Here is a 24,756-nt window from a genome sequence, read left to right on the forward strand (position 1 = left end):
TCTATAAAAGCATTTTCCATGCATTTTCCTGACATTTCCGCAACATATGGCATATAAAAAAAAAATAGGAAGAAAAACAAGCTTGAAAAATAGATCGGAAAATGACAACGGCTGAGCAGGAAAAGTAAATGCTAAAGAACTGCCGAAATGCACTCAAAGAAACGAAACTCAATTTAACTATTAACGTTAAAAGGAAGTTAAGAGTAACGAAAAACACTGGGAAAAATAACAAGAAAATGTATTAGTTAATTAAATGAAACTAAATTCAGTTTTAAAGGCTTCAGCTATTCATCTCTCGCAAAGGAAGGTAAAGAAAAATACAGAATATACAAAAATTCAAAAATATTTAAATAAAAAAAAAGAGAAGACAAATTTCCAGATAACCTTTTTTGTATTTTTCTTCTTTAATTAATAATTAATAATTAATTATTTCTTACCTTCTAGTCAAAAAATCCAAGCTCTGTTTTTGTTTTAGCTTAAGAAAAGCTCAAAAATATTATTTAAATAATGAAAAACATTTGCTGATTTATTAAACTAACATTATCTGATATCTTATCTTAAATATAGTTAGTTCAATAGATAGTTCTTACAATTTCTCAGTGCCCTACACAGTTGCATAGCCTTTCTTATGCTCAATTTCTCTCAGTGCAGCATGCAAATGTCATACTGCGGCGAGGGCGAGCGTGTGAATGAATGGAGGGCTTTTTGTTAGTGTTAGCCAGGAGACACGTGCATCACTTGGTATCATCGACGCGGAAATGTGATGTCAATTCAAATTTGTTCAAGTGTACGTGTGCGTGTGTGTGTGTGTGTACGTATGTGTGCTTCTGAAACGCGCCCCCTAAAAACGCTGTTTGCTATTTTCTAAGCATACAAAACTTTTTCTCCTTCATCGTCATCATCATCCGCATCATTCGCATCATCCTTCACATCATTATCATTCGCGTCATCATCCACAGCAGCTTCTGGCCTCGCTGTTCCTGTCACGCTTTGATATCCTGCCTTGTGTGACATATCCGTTGCTGGCAATACGTCGTGTCGCCTCCGCCTCCGCCTTTGCCCCTGCCCCCAGCTACGCCCACTTTGCTGGCTGCAGCTGCTGCGCTTTTGTTTGTCAGCAAACGGCGCTGAAATTTTCTTCTCAATTTTTCTGCAATTGTTGCGATTTTTCCTCCTTTCTTTAGCTGCTTTTTTTTTATTTTGTTGTGTGCAATTGAATTAAATGCGACACCAGACAGCACTGTCGCCCTGTGTGTGTGTGAGTGTGAGTGTGTGTGTGTGTGTGTGTTTGTTTGGGTGGGTGGGAACACCTGCCACCTGAGCCTCTTGAGCAGCTCTTTGGAAACTGACAGCACACTTGGATACGTGAGCATCTGAGCGGAGAGTGTCGCTTGTTAACCGGCAAGATGACAGCTGCTGATAACCATTTGGCAGATTCGAACAATAATCACGTGGACTCCACACGGATTCACATTGAACATGTTACACGAGAGATATGAAGTATTGAGCTAGGGCTTGAGTGCGATCTTTGATATCAGCTGTTGTGCAGTGAGGCATTTAATGAATTTATACTTATAACTTTTTGGGAATTGTAAATGAAATTGATTAAGTGTTACTTTGGGGCTGTGTTATCTTTATTCTAGACTTTAGGCATGTTTAGAAAATATTTTTACTCATTTTTACGTTTTCATTTAAAATATATAAATCAACTTGAACTTTGAAAGACATTAAGTCTTGTAGGCAGTAACAGGTAGCTTGGACCTAGGTTGTACAGCTCTTAAGTTTTACTGAATGCTAGAACTGCTTGCGAATTATAAACAAACTTTATTTGCAATGGCTACTGGTTTTTTACTTTAAGTTGGAATTATCAACATTTTTTCAACTTGTACAGTTCCAGACTAAAGCATTGTACTTCTATTAACATGACCAATTGATGGCCTCTTCAACTTAATCTAAGCAAATTGGAGAGCTCGAGCTGTTTATCTTACACAGGAATGCTACCTAAGCGCATAAAACTTGATTGCCTAGTATTATTGCTTAGATAACCAAAACCTATTTCAAGAAATGTAAAAAAAAAAGAGCTTGAAATTGAAACTCTTGCTGAGATATCAATTTCAGTCCCAAGTAGAAGCTCAAGTAACTTCTTAATTTGAATGCACATAAAACTCACGCGGTTAGATCTTGATATGCATGCTTAGCTTATGCTGATTATTTACGATCTATTGCTTGAGCCTGAGTGCAGATACCTCGTTAAACTAACATGGGTATAGGGTATGTGGCACTCGTTAGACCATTGACATTAAAGTTGATGCCAACTCGTGGCTAATTTAACGACACCAGCAACATTTCAAGGCACATTTCATGGCAAAAGCGAACTGTCTGCACAACAGCACACACACACACACACACATACATACACACACAGAGGAAAGCTGTACATAACGGTAGCTGCTAGTTAGACCCTCTAAATGCGAGCCAGACATACGAGACGTCGGCACCGACGTCGGCGACGACGACGACATTTACAGGTGGTCGTTGCTGCAACGTTGGTCTAATGAATTTTATAGCCAGGAAATTATTATGGCAGGCATCGATGGGCCAGGCCCAGGCCCAGGCACAGGCACAGGCCAGACCAATGCTCGAGACGTGCGACAAAGACGGGTGGTCGCGCTCACAGTGACTGCGAAAAGTTGTGCGACGGTAGAACGAGTTGAAATTGGCAATTAACAAACCATTGAATCCAATAAACAGGATTTTAACATTTTGAACAAACACACACAGCGACACACACAGTCGAGCAGAGAAGAGCGAGCGAGCAGCCGAAAAGGTAGCTAAAATGGGGAAGGTTGCGGCGCCAGGGCAACAGAGAGGGGGGGGTAAAATGTTAGCAGGCGCCCGAGCAGGGAGCATTGGCAGCCAGGCGCCCGAGCAGGGACGTGAACTCAGCTCCACAAAACTGCCGACTAGCGGCTGCCGTCGTCATTTCTCGACATCGTGTTTGTTTATATGCCATTTTTGATTATTTTTATTTTGCTGCGAGTGGGCGTGTGTGTGCCTGTGTGTATGCCTGTGTGTGTGTGTGTGTGTGCGTGTGTGTGCTTTGGAGCCAAGCCCATGTTGCCGCAGTTGGTGGGGTTAGCCTGTATTGGTTTTTGAAGCGGCCTGCAAACTCCTGTATTTGTTGTTGTAATGGAAACCTTTGAAGTGTTGCCTAAATGTTAGTTGGAAAATTTAAATGAAAATTCAAATGAAAATTCATTTAAATTAATTCACAGTGCGTCCAGATTACAAAATGAGCTGCCAAATGCGTTCGAAGCTCTAATGCTCAAAGGAGTTCAGAGCGGCTGCGACTTCAAATGAGCCAAGTCAATAGTCGTTAGCAAATGCGACAATTTTAATTGGAAAACCATTTCAAGATTGAAAAGCTCCCAAATGAACACAGACGAAAATTCGTCTATGAAATGCGCTCAAATCGGTTTAAAAGAGTGTCATAAGAAGATGTTCGTTTAATTGATAAAAACGACGTGTCGATAGAATGCATCTGGGATATTTGAGCAATAAAATTTATAGACACTTTTGCATACGATTTTTTGCTACATATACATATAAATAAAACAAAGAGAAAATATTCTTTGTAGAAGAAATCAGAGAATATTCCATCTATATTAATTTGTAAAAGGGACTTAAAAAATAAAGCACATTGAGTAATGTTGGACTTTAAGATTGAAAAGCAAAGAAAACAGAGCTTAACTTAAAATAAGTAAAGGCAAAGAAAAACATTTTTCAGAGAGCTGTTAGCTCCTATATACTAAGATCTCACTGGATGAGGCTCATTGAGTATAAATTTTAGTATGTGGGGAAAACTAAATTATTATTGAGCATTCTTTAAATTCAGAAAGAAATGGAATATTTGCTAAGTTTATGTAGGAAACAGTGAGTCCTTAATTGAGAAAAAAAAACAAAACCAAAAAAAACTCACAAATCAATAATTCAGGGGATACAAGGAAAATATAAGGCACTTTATGGGAAAATATGGGCTATATAAGGAAAATATAAGCTGATAATGTATAAGATGCTAATTTAAACAATTTGAAGGCAAGATATTTAGTTTTAGTTTGTGAACCTATTCTTTGTTTGATTTTTTAGACTTTAAAGAGGCTTTAGTCAATCAACTGTTTAAGCTTTCGCTGGAAGTAGCTGGCAGTTTATTAGATAGAACCTAGCTATATTTAGCATGCCAGAGCTCAATTAACAGCCTGAATATGCACTCGAAATAATTATCAGCTTTAATAGGGATAATGATTGTATGTAATCTGAAAGCTTAACAATTCGCTTCCTGCCACATAATGAGGCTTCCAATTTGGCCACTCTTGAGGCTGGCATTGAACAAAAGCCTATTCGGTTTGCCAAGTGCCTGACCATGTGCCTAGGCGGCATCTAGCCAGGCTCGCTTTAAACCCACTTGAGCAGTACCGCCCCCGACCATGCCCCCTGCGCCCTGCGCCCTGCCCCTGCACCTGCACCTGAACCACCTTTATATGCATTGCTGCAGATATCTTAATGAAGCTGCTGGGAATGCTGTTCGCTTGTTTTTTATTTAATGAGCAAATCCTCACAATGGCCGAAACACACTCGACCACACAATAGATCACACGGACTGCTCGGACCACAATGCGCGCCACTTAGACATACTTAGCAGCTGCAGCTGCTTCGTGTGCCGAATAGTAGCGCGAGTCCTGTTCGTCCTGTGAGGCCCGACTCCTTTCATTTCCGCAAATATGCTGCGCGGCGTATTATTAAATCAAATTAAATTAAATTAATGCCGCTGATTAAAACGTAACGCGACAACGGAACGAGCTATAAACAAAAGCCAAGCATTTAAGTGTGCCTCAGATGAAAACAAAAGCATTGCCAGATCCTTGCGCCGGGAGCGAGAACCTAGCGACGAGCCCCACAGTAAACATCATAATCAGGGGCCATAATGGGCGCACGCATGTGGGTCCTTTAATGCCATGACAAAGAACTGAATGTCGAACGGAGAACGACGAACGACGAACGACGACGGACGACGTACGGCGACGGACGACAGTGCCCGGCGCCCGGAAATGTGGAAATTTGCAATCAGCATAAAAATTACATTAACATTCAGCTCCGAAGCCGAGAGAACAGCAGAGAGAAACCAGACTGTCTACCCCCGGACCTTGCTCCGGGCCAAATGACAAAGTTTATGTGTGGATATTTAAATACAATTATTTTAGGCTAAAGAAGCAAAAAAAATGCAAAGAGGCAAAAAATTTGGCGAAGTGTGAATACTCTGTTGGAGCTATAAGCGATCAAATAAACCGAAGCTCAGCACGGATTTTGGTAAAGGAATAGAAGAGAAAATAGTTTTTAGCTGTAGATTTATGCATCAAGCTTGCAAATCAGTTTTGCAGCGAGCCGGTTCGAACCCAAAATCTCATCTCCATGAACTGCATCTGAAACGAAAACATTTGCAAATGGGAACGACGAGATAGTATGCTTCAATATAAAAAACATTTAGAGGACACGCATATATCTTCTGACCACACTTGTTGAAGCAATTGTATGATATTATATTTAGTACAGATAGTATATCTGTATAAGTCTGACGTTAAAAGAAGAAAAGAAGAAGAAGCACTCAATTTGCAATCATCCATCGTATCTATAGAACATAATATTCCGGTTTGGATAATATGTTAAAAGCATAAGAATCCGTAAAGTGTAAAGATATTTTTTAAATCCAAACCGTTTTTCATGCTGCCAAAGCTCTCCATATATACAGTGAAAACTCTCCTAAAGGACACTCCTCTTGGGAAAACAATTTCTCTGAAGCCATTATGAATCAAGCCATTTTTATACCTTATCTAAAGATCGCTGTCCGCTCAAGATAGTTTCAACTGTATTATAGTGACAGGATCGCACTATATCTGCGACTTATAAGTATAAAAGATGATTTTCCGATGGAAATGTCATCAAGATAGTATTTAAATTGTACTGATGGGAAAAGACGAACCAGGCTTTATCCATTCAGCTGATCGCTCCCATCAAGATTATGTCTGGACTCAAGAGTACGCAGATGTCTCCAGCAATGCGTAACACAATTCGTGACAAAATCATGCGACCCGCCCAGCAAGTGTATTAAGAAGGGAAACAGCAACAAAAGTGACTTAAAAGACATGCTCAGCCTGGCCTGGAGTTATATTGAGCCCAAGCCAGGAGAGCGTGAACAGGAATTCGGTACCAAGTACCTCCCAGTTTCCCAGTTGCCAGTTCCCCGATCCCCGATCCCAGTTGGCAGTTAGCAGTTCCTCAGTTTCTCAGTTCCTCCCAGTTTCAGTCACACGCCAGTGACAAAACGGAAAGTGATTAAAATCGCATTTAATGCGCAAGCGACGCGTTCATCTGCGGGGTGGGAGGGGATGGACGCAACAGGGGATTGTTGTTGCTGTTGTTGTTGCTGTTGATGTTGCGGCTGGTGGTGTTGGTGGTGCTGCCGCTTGGGGTGAGATTACTGTAAGTGTTTGCTATATTGTGTGTTTAGGACTTGCCCTTGGCCTGGGGATGGAGTCTGAGTTGGGTTCGAAGCATTGCGCTAATCAACGGGAAATTGACACGGGCGCCCGCGCCCAAAACTCGATGTGCATACATCGAGCTTGTGGGCAAGTCAGTTATCTAAATGGGAAGTGAATGTCTTTTCGATATTAGCGCGAAACATATTGAAAGCTTAAACTCTGGTGCCCTGTGCTCTCAGGCATGAAGTTCGTATTCGGCTGTTTGTAAGAATTTGTCGCTTAACATTCTTAAAGTTCTTGAACATCTTTGTGTGGGGCACGATTTGTGGGCTATGAAGTGGAAGAAATACATAATATTGCTGAAAATCCAAATCCTTACAGGCTGGTTAAGTTAACAAACTACGCTTGAATAAGTAAAGTTAATTTCTATAGATGCATAATTAAATATAAATTATTATAATACACAAAATAATTATATGCTCTGTCATTTTTATCAATGAAAAGATTTATTATTTATATTGTATATATTTTCCTATTTATTCCTGTTCAATATCGTATACATTTCCTATTAATCAATTAACTGTTCATGATTACTCTAACACTTTTTGCCTCTTTTTCTCTCTCTCTCTCTCTCATCCTCTCTCTTTTACTTTATTTGCTCTCCCCTTTTGTGGGACATTCTTAAACGTTAAAATGCCTTGCACACTGTAAGGCAAGTTCGATAGGGAAATAACAAATTGATTAACAGAATTACCTCATGATTAGTATACGACACTTTGTCGCAGTCTCTCTCTCTCTCTCTCTTCCTTCCAACTTCTCTCTTTCTCTCTCTGCTCTTCTTAGAACATATTTTTCTTAAATTCTTCTTTGCTGGAGATTCTTGCACGTTAAAAAGCAAACTGCGCCCTAAATTCGATATGGAAATAAAATATTTCTATAAAGAAGAATAAATATATTATTCCCAGAGATTGTGGTAAAGTTTTCCACATCGATCCACGTTCTGAAAGTAAATTAAATTTATATGAACTTTACACCATAAATAAATATAAATTAACAGAAACTGAATCTATGTGCTCTCAAACTAAAACCAAGAAATGTGCCCACATTGAGATCTCCTCTTCATTCGGGTATCTACAACCTGCTCTAGCAGTTCTTCAAATTCCTATATTTCTGACACTCCCCACAAGTCAAATAGTACACATTCCATTATGAGCTCTTCTTTAGGTCTTATGTAATCTACTTGCACTTCGCGTACAACAACAAAAGAAGAGGAAAAAACACCGCCGAGCAGATGCTCTCATGCGATTAGTGCAAACAAGAACCCATCATTATGAAGTATAATGTAAGAAAAACACGAAAATCCTTTTTATCAGCAAACGCACAACGTTCATCATTTAAAATGCAGGCCGAGTTCCTTGGAAAGTTGCGTGTTCAGCTGTTAAGGATCGCAACGAGGAGCTGCCCCTACCTGCTGCCGCACAGGACAACCTGCAGCGAGGAACAAACACGCACAGGCATTATCTGAAAGAACACTAAGGGTCTAAACCATTTATAGAGCTGCCGTGAAAACTAGAAACGAAACGAGACGAAATTGTTTGTTTGACAAATAGAATTTCCATAGCATTAGCCGAAAGCCGTCAATAAAGATTAGAAGCGACTGTGTGTATATTTGTGTATGCTGTAAGCGGAGATTGCATTTACTCTCTAAACAGAAACTCGAAAAATAAAAATAAAAATAAAAATACAGCTAAAATGCTGGCGAGCAACCCCTACCGCAGTCTGATGCCCAGGGGACCCTGCGGTACGGCTCATTAACGACAGCTGCTCAACAGGCAGGCCGAGGCGCAGCAGCTCTGGCGAGAGGAGCAGGGCGCGGCAGAAGCTGCTGGCAGCCTATGCAGGTTTTGTCCCACCTAGCTACCTGTACAGGCCACAAGGTAGGGGAAGAGCGAAAGCCGTACCGAGTGCCCCGGTGCTCCCTAACATAATAATCAGCGGGTCGCGCACCGAGATCGCTTATTATGCCTGCTTCTGTTTAATGTGGAGAGAAGACCCCCTTTGTTGTTGTTATTGTTTTTTATTGTTCGTCTCCTCTGTTGCTCGTTTTTTTTGCACCTTGCACCTTGTTGCATGCCACCGCAGTACCTGACCAATCATATGCCGATTGTCCTCAATACTTGACAGCTGTTTCTTCGGGCATCGCCTCGATCTGTTCCTTTGTTTTGTTTTGTTTTGTTTTGCAATCATCTGTTTTTTGTTGGCTTTCCTGTGATCCTGTTCCCGTTCTCTGTCCGCCCCGAGGACGAACTCTTTTTCACGGCCCTTTGTGTTTGCACAGTTATTTAAATTTGTCTTGCGGTTTTCCTTGCCGGCGACCTTATTGTCAATCATCTGTTGTCTGCTGTCTGAAATGCTATTAAGATTGCTTCTCGAGATGCACGTAAGGATGTGGTTCACAGTCGAGAGTGGCCCCAGGCTGCCCGAAGAGAGGCAGAGCAAGAGCGAGCGAGTCTCCGCTTAAAGCTTGGGTTTTTATTCAAGTTACATGAACTGGAATACACATATTCCCAGGCTAATCGCCGAGTGTTCTTTAATTGGGATCAGCTTTAATGCTCTCTCAGCCAGATCTTAGATGAGCTTCTACAATATACGAAAGTTCTACCCCAAAAAAAAAATAAATCCCACTTGAAAGATCATTCAAGCAAGAGATTCTCGAGCTGAAATACGAGAGCGAAATAATTGAAGTGGAACAAAGGCTAGTAAATTGTCAAGAAAATAACACATTTCGTACACACGTATTCAGTTTCCTTCAAAAACCGCTTTATAGATTGGTACAAAAATAAAATACTTGAGGCAGAACGCGACCCAAAACTGTTAATTGAGGTATGGGAAAGTTGGGTGTTCAACGAATGCTAACCAAGAAATTGTCAAGATCTACAACAAGGACGAAGGTCGTGAGTGTGCGTAGAAATCGAAAGGGACTCGAAACTTCGGATGTGTATAATAGTACGTCTTATAAGGTATTATAAATACTTTTTGATCTCGCCAAGGTTGATATCTGACACAGTTTAGTTATAAGTATACTTATGATATCCATAATGTACCAAGTAGTCTAAAAGATCTTAAAAAAGCCAAAAAAAAAAATTAATGCTACGACCATTTTCCCTGCTATACCACAAACAAATGATGACAGAGATGAGAACTCATATTCTGTTAATTTTATTTGTTCCGAACAATTATAAAATATAACGTTTGCATGTGTATACTTCCTTCCCTTTCTTCCCTTTAAATGAATAAAGGAAGTTATAAGAGTCATGAGAGATCCATTTCAGTTCATTTCATTTATTCCGGATAAAATAGCTGATTTTATATAAATTCTCTTAAAGCTTCCAAAACTCGTATGATAGATATTTATCCCCGAAGACAACGAAATTCACTGAATCTCTATCCTCATCATCATACGTCTCAGCTTTAGGCACCAAAAATCTTATTATCCTTATCCTTATTGTTTTATCTATTTTTAAATAAAATATATACATTTAATAAACTGGATGCATGTTCCAAAGACGACTTCATTCGCTATCTTCAATTGTTTTCCTGCTGATTCTTTACATACTCTTTTTCTTATTAATATTGTTATTATAATTAATATTATTTTTTAGTATTATAATTATTATTATTATTATTCATATTTTTATTACTATTATTTATTATCTATTTTTATGCTCCTACATCTACCTAAGTCATCTTAAAATATTTTTGCTCAATCATATGAAGTTTCTAGAATGAAATGCGAGGAAACCTCCATAACTCGACTGGATCTACTTTGTTCAGCTCACTTTTAAGGAGCCAGGCTTAGCTTCCCTTAAGCATTTTATTATCGATCTTAAATTTATAACTGCTTCTCTCTTAATCGCCCATCTCGTCGCTCTTATCACTTAACGGAAAGCTGTTGCTAAAAACTTCGCGGCACAAAAAAAACTTTCCAACTCTTTGCACATCTCTTTCGCGTTGTTTACAATTACATTTGTGAGGGGGGAAAGGCCTCTCCCCTCCCCCCGTTACACTTTGGGCACTCTCTATTATCTGTAGCTTATGTGGCCGGTTCTTTGGCTGTTTTATCTGCACCGCCTCAGTTCGTCACACCAAAAATCAATTTCCATCTAAAATGCTCCTCTTCTGTCTTTTCATTCGAACTTTTTACCTCACGTTTGTAAACAAAACGTTGCCGCAACTCGTTCCCTCACACCCAGCGACTCCCACCCCCTCTCCCCTTCAAGGGGGGCCAAGCATGGTTACGCGGGGCCGCTCCCCTACTGACAGCATACGAGAATTTGACTAAACACTTGTAAAAAATACATAACACCCCCGACCAAGAAGCGCTCAACCCAGAAAAAAAAAATAAACGAGCTCTATGCCCTGAATATATATATATCTATATATATATATATATACATATAGAAACACACACACAAACATGTGTACATATGTATGTAAGTGTTCATGTATTTGCCCAGCCAGTGAAGTGCACTTCAGCAGCAACAGCAACAACAACAACTACAAAGTGATAGCCCAGTATTTATTTTTTTGTGGGGCGAGGGCCTCTCTCTGGCGCTCTCGGGCAGCGCATGTGCAGTGCGTGAGAGCGCATTGAATACGGAAGTGTGTAAAATACTGGGAAATTTCATAAGCAGGCACAGTTGCACACTGAGAGAGCAACAGAGAGTGCCCGAGCATGAGAGACGTGTGACTTCGGTGTGAGCGTGTGTGTCGTGTGTGTATGTGTGCGCGCGTGTGAGTGTGTGTCTGAAAGGGTAGCAAACTTCCCACCAGGGTGTGTTCAACTCTTGATGAGCAGCCGCTAAAATATCCTGCATGAAAATGTTCTCACGCTGCCAGAGCCGCCTGTCCCGTTGCCCCGTCGTCCCGCTGCCACGACGCCAGCCGCTGCCTGCCCCCTGCGCCTGTTTTGGCTGCCATTTGGCGTGGCTTTTAAAGTTTTGCTGTTTTTTTTTTTTGGGTATTATTTTGTTTTATTTTTTTTATTTGGTTTTTGCCAGCGCTTTCAATTTAATGCCCGAAACGAAATACTTAATTTCTTGTCTAACTTCCGTTTTCTCAGGCACTTGAGGCTGGAGGCTGGCTTAAAGCCAGCTTCAGTCATGCGGCTGCGCGCGCAGTCAGCAAAATTTAAAGAGGAGCCGCTGGCACGCGGTGCCACAGGACGAATGCCAGCACGTATGTGTATGTGTGTGTGTGTGCGTGTGCGTGTGTGTGTCCGCTTGGCCTGTCAGTCAGCCCGTACGCCCCTGCTGTCTATAGTTGTCTTCTCTGGCTGTGTGTATCACAGTTTGTACTTAGCGCCAGATGTTGCACGTTGTTGTCCTCGTTGTTGTTGTTGTTGTTGTCCTGGCGCTATGGCTCCTTCTGCCTGCCTCTTACGCAAAATCAAGTTTCCAAGTTCAAACAGTTAGGCAGACGGACAGGCAGACAGACAGACGGACAGACAGTCAAATGGTATTTGCATGCATGTAGTCAGGATCTGAAGGACTCTACGCGACAATTAACACAGCGAGAGAGAGACAGATGAAGACAGGCAGAGAGAGAGAGAGAGAGAGAGAGAGAGTGAGGCACAGTTTATCCTTTTCTGCAGTTTATCCCGTTTCTGTTAATTTTTTATATTAATTATTTTAATGTCTTTTCACATAAATGTAAAGTGCTCGCTGCGTCTTCTTTTCGAACGCATTGTTGGCTTTGCTCCTTAATCCTTCGCTTGTGTCCTTTCCAGCTTGAGGTAGGACCCCGCTCAGAACCTGATATCCTTGTGTGTGTCAGTCTGGGTGTGTGTGCCACTGCGACTGCTAATGAGCAGGCGACAAGTTGCTGGCGTGAATTTAACACAGTTCAACATTTTGCAGCAATTAGATGTGGCCAAGCGCAGCAGCTGCTGGTTTATGATATTACTGGGCTTACATGAGGGTCTACGGCAACTCAAATAGAGCACGCTTCAAACAAAAGCTGGCTACTTGAGTGGGGTAGCTCAAGTCTATGTATATAGTAAGGGTAGTCATTTTATGAGAAAAAAACTCTTTATATTAACTAAAGATACGAATTTCTAACTTTGTTTTAAGTTTAAAGTCAACTTTTGGGTAGACAAAATATGTGTATTTTTATTAGTTCTAACTCTGCCTTAAAGACTTCCTGTTTTATAAATTTAAATTAAATTATTTAGAGAGACTCTGCTTTAATATTTTTCTTAATTATCCGATAAAAATATACATGAAATATGTTGACCTTATTTCAATTTAAATAAAATAAGTTTACCTTATTAAGAGAGACTCATTTTCCGATATAAACTTCCGATTGAGTTTATGTCAGGCTTTCTCTGTAGTTGATGTGTTTGGTTATCAGATTCTAAATCTACAGATCTAACAACCTACCAGGCTGCATAACTCCCCTACACATAAATCTATTCAAAACTGAACATTCAGCCTGAAGCATTAAATTCAAACTTCACAACTGTCAAGGCAACGAACGCACAGCGTATCTATAAGATTATCTACCTGCCTTATGTCAATATAATGCCTGCTGTTTCTCATTTCTCGCTCTCTCTCATAAAAAAAAATAGAAAATCACCCAAGCTAGCACCCTGACCAGGCAGAACCACAGTGAAACACCACCAGCACGACCACCCTTGGGTACATTATTACAAGCTCAGTTGGCCCAACTACACAACCCTGTGCAGCAACACCCCCCGCCCTACCCCTTCCCCCTGCAACCGAGGTTCAGGCGAGTTGACATCGGACTCATTAAGCTGACATTACATCTAATTAAAATCTGTGCCGCGCTGTGCCTACAAATTTAATTTAGCTTTAATCTGAGCCTAACGTGCCTGCTGCTTGATCTTTGTGAGGGAGGGGGGGGGGGGGGGGGATGGTCAGCCACCACCTTAGCTGCCCCCTACTCACACGCCTCCTAAGCGCTTGACCCAAGCTGGCCAACACATAAGAATGCGTTAATAACATTCGTCATTTATTAACAGGTTTATGATTTCCACAGCGCCAAATCGAACTCAAGTGTGCCGAATGCTACTTTAATGTCAGCCCAAAGCGTTGCCAATTCAATAAGCCCAAAGCCAATGAGCTTTGAAAGCGCAGCTAGGCTCAAGAACCATGTCCTTTAACGCTGCAAGTTTGTCTGCCCTTGTAGAGTGTATTATAATTTATATAAGAAATGTGTAACGCCTACAAGGAGACATCTCCGGGCCCATAAAATTATATATATTCCAGATAAGCTCTTGATGCTGCAGGCAGTACATACATATGTCGAAACCAGTCGGATCGGACTACTATATAGCTGCCATAGGAAATATCGGTCGAGGTTTTTGTAAGGAAAACATTCCGTTTTCAAGACTTTTTAATTATACTTAGCATTCCCGAGCTCCACTATTCTCACATAGCTGTACGGGTATTCGATCTTCGGCTTGCTGAATATATTTTTTCTTATTCGTTTTTTTGTGTTTTTTTTCTCTCTACATTTTATGGTCTGCCTATAAAAGCTTTCACAGGCGCATTCAATATTTCTTTTTGTTTCGCTTTTTTTATACCCTGTAACCGTTGAAAATGTTAAGAAAGGGTATCATGTTTTTGTGTATATTTGTGTATCACGCGAAGACGCCTTCTCTGAGTCTGTAAAGTTTATGCGTATATTATTGGTGCGTATATTATTGAAACTGAGTCGATCTAGCCTTCTATCCATCTATTAATAACTTCGATCTTGGACACTACAAATGCTAGGGACTATTAATTTGAGACATACAATTTTCTATATCAAATAGAGAACGAATGTATCTTTAAGATTTCGATATATGCATTTTCATAGTTAGAATTTAGGCTTTCTAGTGTACATATACCACAAATATTCAATTTTCTTGATACCCCTTACTATTCTCGCCCATAATAATTAAAACCCTCTCTACCCATTCCCGGCCATATTAGAATACCTTTTCTTTCCAAAGTTAGGGCATTCTGCATTGGAATAAACACATATTTGAGTGCCATATTTATGCATCAAAAATTTCACGAAGATCGGACTATAAGCACCGAAGTTATCCAAGAACGTCAATTGTCATGATAGGTGGCTAAGGATAAAAGAAGCACAGCCGCCGCATAAGCCGCATGTTTCTGTGAATTATTGTGCTTGCATGTAAGAAAAGTCATTTCAAATTCTTGTGCTGCCTTCAAGATATCTTCTAGTCGTGCATGCCCGCTTAGTCTTACATTTTTGTTGGTTTTTTCTTTGGAGAGCCCGCAAATAATTTCATAAACGCACCGCTGTGTGTCCTTTTTAGCCAGTTTGCATGAAGCGGCTCGCTGTGCGGTGCCTACAACCCCACAGCGGAATTCAGGTTTGTTGTTGTTGTTGTTGCTGCTCGTGTTGCCGACGCGCCGACGGTTCGTCTGTCGAGCAGAGCGCAAGCAGGGTTGAGGCACCGGCAGGAGGAAGGACGAGCTCCTCGCAACAACAGCAGCAGCTGCCTCGTGTTTGGCGGCTCGGCGAGTATCCTGTCGCTTGAATTTGGGGTCGGGTCAGCTCATCGCATTCGGCGCACTCGTATTATCCTTTTTATTACGTGTATACACTCGCTCGTTGGGCCCAACCCACAACCTCCTCGTATACCTCTTTATGCCCGCACCTCAGCTCGTTTTTCCGAGCACTGCCATTTGGCCAGTGCCAGTGCAAAATGTCAAGTTCAGTTCAATAACAACGCAAACAACACGACGCGCAGCAGGCCGGAGATGTTGGTAAAATAATATGAACACATATACATATGTATGTATGTATATAGATCTGAATGTGGTGGAAATAATGACACTGCGGTTAAAGTCAAACTGCAAATGCTCGCACACAAATTGGCTTCGAGCTAATGATATAGGGTATGTTTGAGTCTGGACATTTGATTATCTTTTGAAATAAATGTCCTCGCATAAGCTGTTAATTAAATTGAATGCAAAGTTGATGCCGAAAAAAGTTTGGCATTAAGTAGAATCAAGCTGATTTGACAGCTGCTTATGATTAGATTAAGCTTCTATTTATGTATAAAAATTTCTTAGAGTAAAACACAGTAGCAAATATTGTGAATATATATGAGAGAAAACATATTGAATATGTTGTGAATATATTTTTAAGAAAATATTGTAAATATCTATTTGTGCAAAGTCCTTATTTTACTTTGGTCGCCTCTCTAAACAGCTTAAAGTAATAATTAAATTTAATTAGGCATGAAAATTTCTTAAAATTGAATTAAATATTTATAAAAAATTTTAAAAATACTAATATTATTAAAACATTTTTTCATCATTATCATTATTTTTATTTTATTATTATTATTATTATTGTTATTATTATTATTGTCATTATTATTTTTATTATTATTATTATTTTTATTTTTATTATAATTATTAGCATTATTATTATTATTATTATTATTATTATTATTATTATTATTATTATTATTATCATTATCATTATCATTATCATTATCATTATCATTATCATTATCATTATCATTATCATTATCATTATCATTATCATTATCATTATCATTATCATTATCATTATCATCATCATTATCATTATCATTATCATCATCATCGTAATCATTATTACTATCATAATTATCATTGTCATTATTTTATAATTATTTTAATTATTATTTATATTATTATTATTACAATTTGTAATATTATAAGAGTTATCCCTAAAATATTTTCTTTATTTATCATATTTTATTCCCTTATTATTACAATATATTGGGTCTTATCTATGATATATAATAAATTCATCATTATAATTTGCTGCAAGTTCATTGCTCTAATATTTTAGAATAGATTTCGAGCTCTACAGCAACTAATTTCCACACGTCGCATTGCGAGCGAGCAGATGCTATAAATATGCTTAATTGACAGCAAGTGGATTAGTGCATTGGCTGCGGGCGCTGGAAAACATTTTCTCCTGCTGTTTTTCTTCCTCTCTTTTTTTGTTGGCTTATTTGGTTTTTCAATGCAGCCACGCCCCGGCGCTGTTATCGGCTCTATAGCTAATTTGACAAATGTAACGCATTCGCCACACTCCCAACCGAAACCGACAACCAAAACAGAAATGGGATAGAAGAGAAAAATCGAACAAAGCAGAGACTGGGAAACAGAAACAGAAACAGATATTGAAAAAATACAATTTGGAAAATCAGAGACAAAAGACTGAAAATCGGTTGGCATTAAACGCGATGAGTTAAGCGGCAAAAAGGAAGACCGAGTGGGGTTAATGCGTCTGCCTCTGTGAAGTGAGGTTGGGAATCATCCTCTACGGAGGGAACTGTGTGGGGAGGGGGAGGGGGGGGGGGGGGGTTCTCGAGTGTCCCAGAGTGTCGCCAGAGTTCACGAGTGTCTACAAATGAGTTATGAAGTACGCTTTGGTCTTGAGGATTTTGTGGTATTTGTCGCCGTTGCGGCGCATGTTTTATTGCCACACGTCTTATGCCGTAGCACCAGGTGGGTGGAGCGGAGAGGGGGTAAGACATTAGCATGCCAGCGAAACAAACTGCCTGATAACTGGTAATCCTTTGCGCGATAAACAGCTGTGTATAATTTATGCTACGTCGCTGGCGCTGGGCCAACAAATAAAGGTGAGCACAACTTGTGGGTCATTGGGTCAACTTGGGCTTAAAAGACAGCAAAAGCTCTACCTCCCCACGCCAAAAAACAAAATCATGGCTCAAACTAACCCCCAAAAAACTGATTGTGTGTGGGCTGTTTGGCCAAAATACAAATTAGATTACATCGACGGGCCGAGCATTACGAACTTCATCGGACAATGGCATAATTATGCAATGAGCAACCCTCGTTGCCAGAGTTTCGGCGTGCAAATGGAACTGGAAATCGCAGATGTTATCGGCGAAACGTTTACCGTTCGAGAGCTCCCCTCACCAAGAAAATTATGATGAAACACGCGACACAGCACAGGGTTCCCTCTCCCCCTTTCTCTCTCTCTCTCTCTCTCTCTCTCTCCTTAATATGCATATTGAGATTTCTGCCCCTATCCTGATCAGGCGGCACATGGCATGGAGCTTGCCGCTGGCCAGTGGTCGAAACCCTTGAGAACAAGTTTCGATCAAACAGGTTTCTGCAGTTGCATGCCACACACACACACACACTCACACATGCAGTCGAGCGACCCCTCATTGGTAGCATCAAGTCAAAGGCTTACACATTTCATTGATGTTGCTGATGCATGCGCCCTGCCCCGGCCCGCAGGCAGCAGGCACAAGGAACAGGGGCTGGCGCAGGCACAGCATAGGGTATTAAGTCCGCGTGACATTTTTTAAATTAAACAACATCCAACAACAAATAATAACAACTTGTTAGCGACAGCAGCAGCAGCAGCAGTAGCTGTATATAAAGGTAATCCCTCGCTTAGGGTTGCTGCATGCACTGCATTTGATTAAAGGCTTAAGGGTGGCACGAGTGCAGAGAGGGTTGACCGGCCGAATGCACCAACAAGAGGGCACAACTGCTTTGCTGACCAGAACTTTGCATTAAACTAAAAAACATGAAAGTGACCAATGACTAGTCCAGAACTGAGCCTATGCCATTCCAGCGATCCTTGCCTCTAAGCTGGCAAGCAGCTTCAACAAAGGGTTTGTGCTGCAAATCCTAAATTAAAATTGTTTAGATGGATAATTCTAAAGGGGTATCCACAGAACATTAATCTAAAACTTAGATACAGAACGATATACAGTAAAAACTCAAACAAGAGAGAGCATGGTTATAGCCTCAAGAGTTGTGTAAACCTTAAAGAGGAGGCATTGATATGTCCTGATTTATATAGAGAAAATGTACGCCCAAAAAGGTTGTCAACCATAGCAATGTCCGTTAGATTCGTTTTCACTGTACATAAATGATTTCAGTCTATTACTGTGGCATCAATTACACATTGCCTTTCCCAACCAATTCGGAAATCAGCCCGTGCAGCTTATCCATATATTCAAAAGCTTAACATTATTCCAAAAAGTTCAATGACCCGTCTTAAGCGCGGGTTAAACCTGATAAAAAACCTTTACCAACTTTATTCCAGTGACACAAGACTAGATCCCTAATCTGCAGAATTTCAAGGCTAGGGTGAGTGTTGCAAAGCGTGAGTTAAGAGCTCTGAGCTATATAAATATATCTTTATTTATAAATACATATTCAGATTGTACCTCTGAGAACTTATATTAACGCTACTGAGACGTGCTCCAATAGTATCAGACATCTAAGTCAATCAAATACAGCATGAATATTAATAAAGAATCCTGGACGTAAATATATATTTCTCAGCTAATTATAGTCGGAATCAGTAAAAAAAAGGTTTGAGGTAGACGCATATTCCAATTATTCCAGTTTTAAACATAAGTTGGAAAAGAATTCCATTCAAAAATTCTCAAGGAATAGTGCTCGAGGCTGACTTTCCCAATTCCCAAAACTCAACCCCAAGCTAGATCTTTGCGTACATTTGGGCCAAGTCTATTAGGATTTTAACTCTTTTCTAACTGCATTTGACTTAAGTTGAAGCATTTCCCCCCGCCCCACCTGTTCGGCTTTTCGGCTTCTTCCACTGCTTCTTCCACTGCTGCCGCTTCTTGCTCGTGTATGGCAAACCCTCTTTAATGGCTCGTCGATGGTTATGAATGCATAATTTCATTCAAAAAATTGCTGTTTCCTTCTTTTCTTTGCTTTACCTCGACTCTGTCCTCCTCTTCGTCCTGGTCTCTTTATGCATATTTCACCGAGAAACAGCACACACAAACACGGACTATAATTTGACTGGCTCTGGCCCGGGGTCTGTTACTTCTAGCCCTTTACGCACACACACGTCCTCTGTGCACCCCTCTAGCCCCGCGCCTGTCCCGGCTGTCCTTATTGGGTATTGAATATGTTAGGGTAAAGAGCTCTGGCAAATCTGGTTTATAGTCGCGCTTATAAAAAATATAAAAGAAAAAAACAAAAACAACAACATTCGAACCCCCCAAGTTGCAGCAGGGGCTCAGGTTCGGGTAAGAGTTCGGGTTTAGGATTCGGGTTTGCGTTTGGATTCAGTTTGATTCGGTCCTTAGGCCAGGCCAGGCGAGGCCAGGGGCCAGTCTATAAGGACTGTAAGGGCTGGGCTAGCCGCTGCTCTAATATCTACATAAATACATGCAACACGCTGCTTCCGGTGTTGAAAGTTCCATTTCACAAAAGTCCATGACTTGATGTTGATATGATGTTGATGTTGATGATGATGATGGCAACGGGCACGGAACGCGACGCTACGCAGGGCTAGACCTCTTCTCAAATGGGGGGGAGGGAGTTAGCCGTGGTGGTGGCGGTGGCAAGCGTGTGAAGGACGCTGGCAGTAAAAGGGGACGCTTCGATAGTTAGAAATACAGTGGCAAGAAGGCGTGCTATATGCCAACAAAATTGGGAATAAAGGGCGTGAATTTATTCCATGGAGTTCCTAGTTTGAGCTCGGGCTTAGGCTTCGAGCTCAAATTGGGATTTGAACTTGGGTTCGTTTAGGAAATGAACCTCAACGAAGATTTTTGGTTTCTAGATAGTTAGATTTGCGTTGAAGCAACAGTATACCGCCTCAGATCCTTAGCTTCAAGTATTTTGTCCCATCTTCCGAAATATCCTTCTAAAAGCTGGTTCGTTGGAATATTTGGAAAATCCTTTGGAACGAATATAATGCTCCTGCCTCAACCTTTCGCCTAATCGAAGTTTGTCACTTTCTCAGGCCCTTTTCCTTATCCACTCTCGCACTTGGTGTTCAAGATCCAAAGCAGCAAACTGCATAGATGGTCTAAAAGCTTAGGGAAGTTTCTCGATTTTAAGAGGACTATGGCAAGGGAAACGTTATACGACCTTATTCAAGGAATTGGAAAAAAGGCCCTGCTCCGATTGTGAATAAATCACGTCAAGTACTCTACTTACCCAACATCATCTCTAGCCAGCTTTGACTTGGAATTTTTCAATATTTCATCTAGTTTTTCAACACTTGGCAACACTGTGCAGGTACCACCCCCAGCACTTTGTGAACGGCACCTTGACGGAAATCGGTTTCGGTCGCCGGCTCGTGTTTAGTCTCACATTAGCGTATTGCCCGCTCGCCGCAGTGCGTCCGCCGAGTGGTAAACGACGCCGTTTCGGATTTGTGTCCGGGTTTCAAGCCTTCAGTTTTGGGCTGAGAGTTGGGGGTTACGTGCTCTGCCCCGGGGCGGCGTCTGCTTTGTCTATGGGGTGTGGCTTTGGCTTCTGCTCTTGCTGCTGGCGGGTGATGCCCCCCACTGTCTGACTAACCGGCCGCCCACCTGCCCGCTCGCCTACCCTCCTCTGCTTGTGGCAGCTTCTGTTTGTTTGTTTGCCTGCCTTTCGCTGGCTTCGCCCTGGCGACTCCGACACCAACTCCCCAACTCTGTGCCCCCGAGCCCCCGCTTCAGCTACGTCTATGGCGCTCGTTGCCGCCGCTTGAACGCATATTGACGCTTATTAATATTTACATTTTTATTTGTACTCCGTTCCTTTTTTGTTCTTTTTTTTGTGTGTGTTATTTTTCCTACCAAAGTTCGGACCAATTTGGGCGCCGTTGATTAAGCGCTCAACAATGTTGCGACAACGCTGAAAAAATAATAAATGCTTCTGATTGCTCCCTTTTTAATTGTCATACAATTTGAGCCCGTTGTGACGCGGTTCAGCATACATTGCTATACCCTGTGCCAATTAAAATAACTAAAAGGGTATTTTAGGTCTAAAAGAAAATGATTATATACTTTAAAGAAAGGTTAGACGAGGCGATTTGGTTAAATTCAGATGTTCGACTGGGCATAGAACCTCAAGGAACTCAGGAACTATAAGAGCTAGTCGAACCAACTTTGGTATTTGGGTTTCTTATGCCTAATGCTGATTAAATATAATTTATCTTACATGTGACCTCAAAGAACTCAGAGTTCTTCGGGGTTATAAAATTTTAAATTTCGTATAATGGTCTTTTAAACCAATTAAAAATTGGATATATTTAAAAATATAACAAATTTACATATCTAAACAACAATATTTGACTGACATAAAAATCTCTCTTTTTTATATAACGTGACCCTTTCATTAACGATGACCTTGACCTTGACTATATGATACAGGGTATCTTGTAGCTAGACACTTTACCTTAATACACTCTAACTGGCATTTTTGGGTCTATGCTTCCTGCAATTCGTGGCAATAAAATTCGGTGTCCATAGATTTACAATTTACGATTTACGTTTTCCACTCGTAATTGGCCCTGTTCGCCATGTGGGAGCCCCATTAAAGTTAGGATCTGTGTAATATAAATATTTTTATGCTATTCTGCGCACAATTTAATTAAAACGAACCAACCAAAAATTTCCGTTTTCCTCTTGTTGCAGGTAAGCCGCGTGACAGCTGGAGAACTCTATCTGAATCCTGCCTCTAATTTCGTCGTGTTTGGGGAGTGGAAACTTCTGCACGTGTCCTTGCGCCCCGCTCAGTTCCGGCACGGCCTCAAGTCAGTTTACTCTCCGTGTTGACGTTGACATGGACTGTGTGCTGCGAGTGCGAGTAAGAGGAAGAACCCCTAAACCACTTGAATTGTTTGCTCAAATTATTTTGAATTATTGCATGCGCCATGCGCTCATTTCCACGCGACTTTTGTTACACTCCGCACACCCCACGGGCGGATCGGAGCGTAGGCAATGCCCTCTGCTACCCTCAGCTACCCTCTGCGCCGTACAAATGTTTGCATCCTGTTGGGTTTCTTTTCATTTATTATTTTTTCTCTCTGTGCTGCCTTCGTTGCGGCGTGTCCTTGAACACAAATGTTGCATTCGGTGCACAGCATGTGGCATTTCTAACGCACTTAGAAAGGATTAGTCCTTCCTTTCGGTCGCACATTCGTATATTGATACATTCTTCCCTTTGCCACGGCTGGTGGCTGGCCCGGCCATTAAAACCGTCCAATTTCCATTCGGCTGCCAACTCAAATGGATGTCCCGCATTAGCCGGCACAGCAAAGAGGATCAGACAACTGTTATTTATGAAACAAATGAAATGAAATTACATTTTTCGCTCAGTTCTTTGAGCTGCCGCAAACTGAAAATTAAGTCACTGAAAGTGCTTTCTACAGTATTTTACTTAGTTCTTGAAGCAAATTCAATGGAGGTATTTTTAAAATTATATTCTCGAGAGGGTCTAGGCAAAAATTATTCAAAAATGAAAACTTTTTGTAAAACTTTAAGCTTATTTCTAAAGCATATATATTTGCATAAATATTCTTGATTAAATACTGCTTTAACGCGATCTCTCTCTCTCTCCCGCTCTTGCTCTCGCGTGAGCAATAAATTTGCGATTTCCTTTTAGTGCCGCATTCGTAGCATTCCTACTGGCAGCTTTACATTTTGTTTGCAAGGGTAAATAGAAATTAAATCTTAAGTGTTTACAATATTTTGCTTAAGCAATATTTATGCTGCACAAACGAAATGTTTGTTAATAAAATATTTGCTTTAATTTTCGTATGTACATCATAATTTCACCTCAAGTAGAATATGTTCTCTCCCGTTCACCCACTCTCTCACTTGCTTTTGCTGCCCTTTCATTTACAAGCTCAACTTGTACGCATTGGAATTCATAAATGGTTTATTCATCTTGAGAAGCTCTCAGCTCTCTCTCTTTCTCTCTGCCTCTCTCTCTCTCTTTCTCTGTATCTGCACAGTTCTACAATAAGGGAATCGCTTTGGTTTGTCAGCAGCAAAAATATGAAGACATTTATATTCATTAACCCACAAATAGCGGCAGCAATTGCTTTGACACTTAACACGCCAGTGGCCCAGTCTCTCAAATGTTGGGGTGGAGGAGGACAAATTGCCATTAACATAATTTATATACTAACAAAGACGTTGTCGTATTACGATTTACATAACAAGCTGCTGCTGGCTTCTTGGCCCATAACGATTTGGCCAATAGATTTTGATTAATCCACAACAAGGTGTGCATATGTGTGTGTGTGTGTGTGTGCCCGCTGCCCTCCCTTCCCCCCTCCAACGCTAATTGTTAGTCAGCCAAGGCAACGACAGCATAAGCCATAAAAATATCAACTACCTAACGGTTTGTGTGAGCCAATGTATCCGCAAGATACGTGAAACGCACGCATCGAGAAAATTACTCGAGTCGTCTTTATGGCGCAACAAAAAAATGATAATAATTTGGTCACGTGCAGCGAAATCGAACCCAGGCCCAAACATGTCTACAACGGGGGGGCTACGCGTTTAGCTGTTAGTTCCATTTGATCTGGAGCCGGCAGCAGGTCCTGATGTCCTGCCAGAAAGCTTATCAGCCGCAAAGTCCAAGTCGAAAGTGAAGGGCAGCAAAGTAGGAAGCGTAATGAAAATAGATTTTCCTTCTACTTTTCTTCTCTATTTTTTTTTTTTGCACTGCCTCAATAAATCCCCCGGCTAAATGGAAGCTACCAGGGTTGTCCGGACAACAGCCAGCGATAGGCAACCGAAATTGAATTGAAATACAATTTTTCCTCTTATTATTTTTTTTCCTCTCATTTATGCTGCGGACAATTAGAGAAATGAAGTTACAAAAACTTGCATTTTATTTGGAGAGGTTGACAGCCCTGAAGCCCGATTAACTGCCACATATTTGTGACTGTGCGTTTAGGGGGGGGGACTGCATATCAGAGTGTAGGGGGGGTGGTGAATTTCTGAGTGCAGGTGTTAAGGTGCAATTTCCTGCCCATTGACACTTGACCGGAGCTCGCCAGGGTGTTGCGAAGTAAAATTCCCTGCACCGCTAATGAGCAATGTCTGGGCGACAGGTGATAAGATCCTCGGGCGCAAAAGTATAAAAAATAAAATAAAATAAAATATATAATTGTGGTCAGGCTCGATTACAAAATGCGTGTATCCGCAACGCACGAATGCGGCCAGACAAAAAAAAAACCAGGGAATAAACGCAGTTCGCATATTTGGAATACAGCCGAGCTGGGACCAAGTTTAATGGCAAATAATATTGCAAGACATGAGGGTAGTTTTTTATCCGATAACCGCTCGTTTGTTGCTGTTCACATAATGAGCAAAAAACGATGCGGCCGGTCCGTCGCCACGGTCCGAGCATCCTAGCCCCACCCCTCC

General features: G+C 40.9%; 1 protein-coding gene across 2 annotated transcripts in view; it reads left to right on the top strand.

Moving 5' to 3' along the window:
* The window catches only part of jing, a 209,836-nt gene that overhangs the window by 131,360 nt on the left and 53,720 nt on the right, over positions 1-24,756 (top strand). The gene's annotated exons all lie outside the window — the stretch shown is intronic.

The sequence above is a fragment of the Drosophila montana genome, unplaced genomic scaffold (genome assembly GCF_035044405.1).
Source record: "Drosophila montana isolate Dmon_TW-CO22-7 unplaced genomic scaffold, ASM3504440v1 contig_2127_1, whole genome shotgun sequence".
NCBI lineage: Eukaryota > Metazoa > Arthropoda > Insecta > Diptera > Drosophilidae > Drosophila > Drosophila montana.